The 7500-nt window shown below is 48.7% G+C and overlaps 1 protein-coding gene across 5 annotated transcripts in view; it reads left to right on the top strand.

Moving 5' to 3' along the window:
• Window positions 1-6827: 6827 nt before the first annotated feature.
• The window catches only part of LOC125029481 (arginine-glutamic acid dipeptide repeats protein-like), a 43832-nt gene continuing 43159 nt past the window's right edge, over window positions 6828-7500 (top strand). For all 5 annotated transcript variants that reach the window (XM_047619385.1, XM_047619386.1, XM_047619388.1 and 2 more), the window contains exon 1: window positions 6828-6973. The gene's annotated coding sequence lies outside the window, so the exon portion shown is untranslated. The remainder of the gene's footprint in view (window positions 6974-7500) is intronic.

The raw sequence follows: 7500 nt of genomic DNA, 5'->3' as shown, positions 1-7500 counted from the left end.
AAGGGGGGAGAAGCAGGTGAGGAGGGGGGCGTGGAAGTAGTATGTGGGGGTAGGGAGAAAGGAAAAGGAGAGAATAGTGGGGGGGAAAATTACCAAAAAGGTAGGAGGAAAGTGGAGCAAATTTAAAAGGGAAAGGGAAAGAGGGGTGAGGGAGAAGGCAAAGGGGAGGGATAAAGGGGGGAAAGTGGGAAAGGAGAGAGGAGAGAGGGAGGAAAGGGGAGGGAGGGGGTGAAAGTAGAGGATAGAGAGGATGGGGGAAATTGGGGCGGGGGCATAAACAAAAAAGGATTGTAGAGGAGTGGGAGAAGGGGGGAAAAAACCCAAAATACAAAAATTAAAAATTAAAAAAGTGGGAGGAGAGGGGTGGAGATTAGGGAGGAGACGGGGCATGAGAAAGGCGGGGGGCCGCCGGGGGGGAAAAGGAAGAGGTGGAGAGGAGGAGGGAAAGGGGGGAGGGGGGGAAGAGTGGAGGAGAGAGGGAGAAGAGGGAGGGAGTAGAAAGGAGTCGGGGCCCGGGGGTTGGGGTAGGAAGGTAGAGAAGGAGGGGAAGGAAAAGGAGAGGGAGGGGGTGGGGGAGGGGAGGGCCCGGGAAAGGAGGGTCGGGGCAGGGGGGATAGGGGAGAAGGAAGGGGTAGGTGGGGGAAAGGGGAATGGGGGGAAGGGAGGGAGGGGGAGGGGGGAGGGGTGGGGAAAGAAGGGAGGTAGGGGAAGGGAAGGAAAGGGGGGGGTAACCGTACGTTGGAGGGGGGAAGGGGTGGAGGGGGGGGGGGGAGTGGGGTGGGGTTGAGGCGGGGAAGGGGAGGGAAGGGGGGGGGGGGGAGGATGTGGGGGGGGCCTGGGGGGACGGAGGAGGAAGGGGGGTGTAGGGGAAAGGGGCGAGGGAGGGGAGAGAAGTGAAAACGCACAGAGCATAACATCCTGACATACCAAGATTTTTTCTCTCTCTCTGAGAGGAAGAGAGAGGGGGAAAAAAGGGGGGGGGGAGGGGGGGGGGGAGGGGGGAAGCCAAATATTTTCATTATGGCCACACTAGGATTTACAAGGTATTAAGGGAAAAGCTTGTGAGAATTTTCAAAGCATAATTTAGCGAGAAATAATTCTGACTTTTTGGTTAAAATTTAACGAACTTGCATTCCTGAGAACTGGGCGTTGTGACATCTATTATTCCAAAAACTTGGGGTGAATCATGTACATATTGCAATAGGTTTCTTCATTTGGGCCCAAAAAATTATCGCGAGAAGGGCACAACGTGCGCTCTGCAAAAACACGCAATATTTTATATATGGGATATATATATATATATATATATATATATATATATATATAAATGTTTGTGTGTTTTTTTTGGTGTGTGTGTGTGTTTTTGGGGTTGTTGGGGTGTATAAATAAAAATATATATATATATGTTTAATATAATCATAAATACATGAATATATATTTTATATATATATATATATATATAAATATATAAATATATTATATATATATATATATATATATTTTATGTGTGTGTGTGTGTGTGAAATGGTGTGTGTGGGGTGTGTGTGGGGGTGTGTGTGTGTGGTGTGTTTTTGAATATATACATAAAAAAAACATATATATATATTAAAAATATTAAAAGTATGCATTGTAAGTGTATTGTATTTGAAAGTGTGTGTGTGTGTGTGTGTATGGCGTTTTTGTTTGGGTGTTTTGTGTGTGTTGTGAAAGAGAGAGAGAGAAAAGAAGAGAAGAGAGAGAGAGAGATAAGAGAGAAGAGAGAGGAGAGAGATAGAAGAGGAGAGAGAGAGAGAGAAGAGAGAGAGAGATATAAACATATATTTTATATATATATATTTTACATATGTAATACAAAAACAAAATATTGTATACACAACACACACAGACACACACACACACACACACACACTCCCCCACACACACCACACACAACACACACACCAACAAAATCCGAAACACACATACACAAAGAATCAGCATACGTATAGTAAGCTATAAAATCAACAAAGCCTTTAAACCCACCCTCTTAAACACCAAACTATATTTTATTACCAAATAAAAAAGGCCCTTTAAATTTCGCTAAAAAGTACGTTATGAAATAAAAAGATTCATAAAAATAACAAATACGTTACAGTATAGGATATACAATATAAAACTGAATAAAAGTGAGATCCGTTTGTTCATACAAAACGTGCCTACGCGGGCTTCATCAGTCTTAGGTAATGTTTATAGTTACAGCCACTTCGTTCTCTCTCCTCTCTCCTCTCCCCTCTCCCCACTCTCTCTTAACTCCTCCCCTTGTTCTCCCAATCCACTCTCCTCTCTCACTCCCTCTACTCTCATCTCATCTCTCTCCCCTCAGTCTCACCTATACTCCTCTCCTCCCTCTCTCTCTCTCTCCTCTTCCTCACTCTCTCTCCTCCTCTCCTCTCCCTCCCCTCGTTCTCTTTCTCGCTCTCTCCCATCCCTCCTTCACTCTCTCTTCACTCCTCTCTCTCCTCTCTCCCCTCTTTTCCTATCTCCTCTACTCTCACTCTCTCTCTTTCTTCCCTCCCCCCTCTCCCTCTATTCTCCACTCTCTTTTCTCACTCTCTCTCTCTCCACTTCTCATCTCGTCTCTCCCATCTCTCGTCCTAAATCTCTCTTTTTCCCTTTTCTCCTCTTTCGCTCCCCATTCTCTCCCTCACTCTCTCCTCTCTCTCTCTCACGTCCTCACTCTCGATCGCTCTCTCTCTCTCCGCTCTCTTTCTCTCTCTCCTCTCTCCCCATTCCCTCCTTCCCTCCTCTCTCCTACCTCTCTCTCTCTCTCTCCCTTCCCATCTTCTCCCTCCTTCGCTCCTCCCCTCCTCATCGCCTCTCTCCTCTTTTCCCTCTCCCCTCTCCTCTCTCACTCCGCTCTATCTCTTTCTCTCTCTTCTTTCTTCTCTACCTCTCTCTCTCCCTCCCTTTTTTTTCCCTCTTCTCTCTCTCTCTCCCTTCTCTTCGTCCCTCTCTCCTCTCTTCTCTCTCTCTCCTCCTCTCTCTCCCTCTCCTCCATCCCTCCCTAAACCCTCCTCTCTCTCCCCTCTCTCCTCCCCCTCTCTCGTTCCTGCTCTCTACAATCTTATCTTGCTCTACTCCACTCAAAATCACTCTCCCCTTTAATAAATTTTATTCCCCAAACCCCCGTAATTTTTTTTAAATATTTTTTTTTTTTTTTTTTTTTTTTTTTTTTTTTTTTTTTTATGTTTTTAAATTTCTTTTCTCCCTCTTATCCCCTCTCTCTCTCCCCCTCCCCCCACTCCCCTCCTCCTCTTCCCTCTTTCTTTTTTTTTTTTTTCTCTCTCTCTCTCCCCTCTCCTTCTCCTCCTCTCCTCTCTCCTCTCCTTCCCTCCTCTCTCTCCCCACTCCTCCCTCTCCTTTTCCCCCCCTTTTTCCACTCCCTCCCATACCCTCCCTCATCTCTCTCTCAATCTATCTCCTCTCTCTCCCCCCTCTTTCTCTCTCCCCGCTCCCCGGGATGTGGGTGTGGGGATTCCCGTGTATGTGTTTTTGTGCCCGGGAAACTTCACACGGGCGTAAAAATAGGAACGGAACAAAATGCAAATTTGGAAAAGGAAATTATAATTTTCCCACATCTAATGATGGGATACGTATGCAAATTCAAAATTGGGGAATCGTTTTTTTGATGAAAAAAGAAGAAAAAAGAACGTTCACTTTAGGAACAAAGGTATCATGAATTTCTTATCGTTTTCCGATTACATTATTAACAAGAGTTTAGAAAATAAAAAATTAAGAGTGTTATTTTGAGTCTTTGTAAAGTATCGATACGACGTGTGTGTGTGGTGTGTGTAAAGTGTGTGTGTTGGGTGTGTGGTTGTGTGTGTGTGTGTGTGTTGTGTGTGTGTGGTGTGTGTGTTGTGTGTTATTTAGGTTTTGTGTATGTATTGTTGTTGTGAGTGTGGTGTGTACGTGTGTGTATGAAAGGTGTGTGTTGTGTGTGTGTGTGTGGTGTGTGTGGGGTGTGTGTGGGGTGTGTGTGTGTGTGCGGTGGTGGGTGTGTGTGTGAGAGAGAGAAAGAGAGGGGGAAGAGAGAGAGAGAGGAGAGAGAGAGAGAGAGAGAGGAGAGAAAAGAGAGAGAGAGAGGGGAGAGAAGAGAGAAGGAGAGAGAGAGAGAGAGCGAAGAGAGGAGAAGAGAGAGAAAAAGAAAACCATGATTTTTGTTTGTTTTTTTCATTCTGTTCAAAATAAATTTTTTTTTTTATTCTTTTCCCCCCATAAAGAAAAAAAAAAAAACAATTTTTTTCCCCCCCGTAACAAAGGAAAAGGGCCCCTTTAAATGAAAATGTTCCATTACAACGGATCTACCTTCTCACTCTCTCTATTCCTCGCTGGCCGCACAAACGCACAGGCTCACAAAGGAAAGCCAAGTCATATTTCTTGCCAGCATGCACGCCCCCCCCTCCCCCCGCCCCCCAGTCCCTGCACCCCTACCCCTTCCCGAGACCACCACAATCCGCTTCACGTGTTAAATGATCATAAGATCCATTAGAATTGATTAACTTGTGCATTAGATACCCCCCCCTCTCCCATCTGTTCTACCCCCCCCCCTCCCTTCCTCCATCTATCCATCCTTCTTCCCTCTCTCCTTTGCATTCTCTCTCAACACACCTTCTTCCATCATCCCTCTTTGTTCCTTCTCTTCCTCTCACTCTTCCTCCTTCCCTCTTTCTCTACCTTCCTGTCTTATTCTCTCCCATATCAAGTTTTTTTCTCCCTTATCTTCTCCTTCTCTTTCTTTTCCCTCTATCTCCCTCTTTCTTTCCGTCTCCTCTCCCTTCCTCCCTCTATCCTTTCTTCTCCTCCTTCCCTCCCTATCTCTCTTTCCTTCTCCTCCCTTCCCTCTTTCTTCTTCCCTCCCTTCCCTCTCTCTCTTCCTTCCTCGCTCCCTCCCTCCCTCCCCCTCCCTCCCATGGACAGCGAGTCTGATAAGGCTTTTAATTCACACCAACTAAGACAGGCGAACACACGGGTTAAACACACACGTACACGCGCGCACGTACACACATACATGCGCACGCTTCTTCTTCTTTTTTTTTTCACAAGCCATGAATAATTTACAAGCGACCAGACCGCAAGAAAGGAAGATGAAACGTCACCTTCATTAGTCGAGAGACCCCCTCACAGACCCGCATGACCCCAGACCCCTTCCCCCTCCCCCCCCACAGACCCGCATGATCCCAGACCCCTTCCCCTCCCCCCCCCGCAAGACCCGCATGACCTCAGACCCCTTCCCCTCCCCCCCCGCAAGACCCCAGAACCTAGACCCCTTCCCCCCATGACCCCAGAAGCCAGACCCCTTTCCTCCCCCCCCCATGACCCCAAAACCCAGACCCTTCCCCCCATGACCCCAAAACCCAGACCCCTCCCCCCATGACCCCAGAAGCCAGACCCTTTCCCCCCATAACCCCAGAACCCAGACCCCTCCCCCCCCATGACCCCAAAACCCAGACCCTTCCCCCCATGACCCCAAAACCTAGACCCCTCCCCCCATGACCCCAGAACCCAGACCCCTCCCCCCCATGACCCAAAAACCCAGACCCCTCCCCCCCACATGACCCCAAAACCCAGACCCTTCCCCCCCATGACCCCAAAACCCCTTCCCCTCCCCCCCATTACCCCAAAACCCAGACCCCTCCCCTATGACCCCAAAACCCGGACCCCTCCCCCCCCATGACCCCAAAACCCAGACCCCCTTCCCCCCCACATGACCCCAAAACCCAGACCCCCCATGACCCAAAACCCAGACCCCTCCCCCCCATGACCCCAAAACCCAGACCCCTACCCCCATGACCCCAAAACCCAGACCCTCCCCCCCCATGACCCCAAAACCCCTACCTCTTCTACCTCGCTACCTACATGACCCCAGATCCCTTTTATTACCCCCTCCCCCCCCGCTTCCCTATGAAGCCGGACCCCATTTCTTATTCTCCCCCCCCCCCGACTTTCATCTCTACCTCCCCAAATAGACCCCAATATTCCCGTACCGTGATCACAGACCCACCCCCTCCCTCCCTCCCTCCCTCCCTCTCCTTCACACATGGCTAACCAAACCCCTACATTTTACCAACCCCCTCCCCCCTCCCTTCCCATGATTCCAGAATGGTTCATTCCCTACCCATGATTCCAGATATACTCTCTCCATGACCTCAGACCCCCTCCCCCTCCCTCCCCTCCTCCCATGACCCCAGTCCCATGACCCCACTGCCACTAACCCGTGACCAAAGAGAAGGAGGGGGGGGGGAGGGGGAGGGAAATGTATGTACACGTCGTTTTTCTCCTTTGAGTTCGACCTTTTTTCGTCAACTGCAATACGTACCGTGTGAGTAGTCAAGAGACCTCCCCTCGACAAATCTTTAAAGAATTAATAACCACGTCCACAATTGTCCAAAAAAAAAAAAAAAAAAAAAAAAAAAAAAAAACGCATGGGATCTTGGGGGCAAGAACAGCATATACTCCAACGCCTGAAACTGCCTTGGAGTTCACAAATCAGTCATATAAAGGAAATCAATAATACGGCAAAACTTAAATCAACATAATCACACGCTTAAATACATTCGTATCAGCACACTGTCAATATATATCGGAATAACACAGAACAAAAGAAAGACCGACACCACGAAATATTTCCGCGGTGGCCTTGCAAGTTACGATGGCGTACGACGGAAATTTTTCATACACCGGAAAATAGATGCTATGTATAACTACGAGCTTCAGGTATATCGAACGATTTCGGAATACCCCCAAAAAACGTTAATATGTCAGCGAGAAGCTAAGAAATAAGGAGAGTAGACAGCTGGAAGGAGTGCGCGGTACGACACCTTTTCCTCTGACCCCGGCGCCGCGTTGGAGGAAGAGCTTGGTGTCTTCATGAGGTTTGGTCGAATTATTATCGCAAATGAGACGAAATTATGGACGAAATGGCGTTTCTAAGGTAAGCCCTCAAGTGCGCACTGTGCGGACGATAGCAGTGGATAAGAAGGGGAGGGGAAAAGGGGAAAAAACGGCCCGCGAGAGGGAGAAAACACGGTCGAAGTGTCACAAGTTAGCCCGAAGCAGCGGCGTTCGTTGACTGGAGCCGCTATGTGATCATCTCTTAATTAATTAATTGTTTAATCAGCGCTCTCCTTTCTTTTTTTCCCTCTCTCGAGATTTCCTCTCCTCCTCTTTATTCGCGCGTCGCCGCTCCCAGCCTCCAGGAAAGGGGGGGAAAAGAACGAGAACATGTTTTAGAGGCGTGAAGCTGGCTTGGTGAAGACCTGGGTCCTCCCGGGGTTGAGAAGGAGGTCCTGCGAGTCCTACGAGGTCCTGCGAGGTGGTGGTCGGGCCGTGGAGGTGGTAGATGGCGAGTTTCTGCTGGCGTTTGTGTGTGGAAGGCTGGGTCCAAGGACCTAGTTCCTCCCGGGGGTTGGAAGGGAGGGTTCAGTTAGGCCTATGGAGTCCTGCCGGGGTTGGTTTTCC

This window comes from Penaeus chinensis, chromosome 10, assembly GCF_019202785.1.
Source record: "Penaeus chinensis breed Huanghai No. 1 chromosome 10, ASM1920278v2, whole genome shotgun sequence".
NCBI classification, from domain to species: Eukaryota; Metazoa; Arthropoda; class Malacostraca; order Decapoda; family Penaeidae; genus Penaeus; species Penaeus chinensis.
Note: the sequence above shows the minus strand (reverse complement) of the source record. Positions and strands in the feature narration are given on the sequence as shown.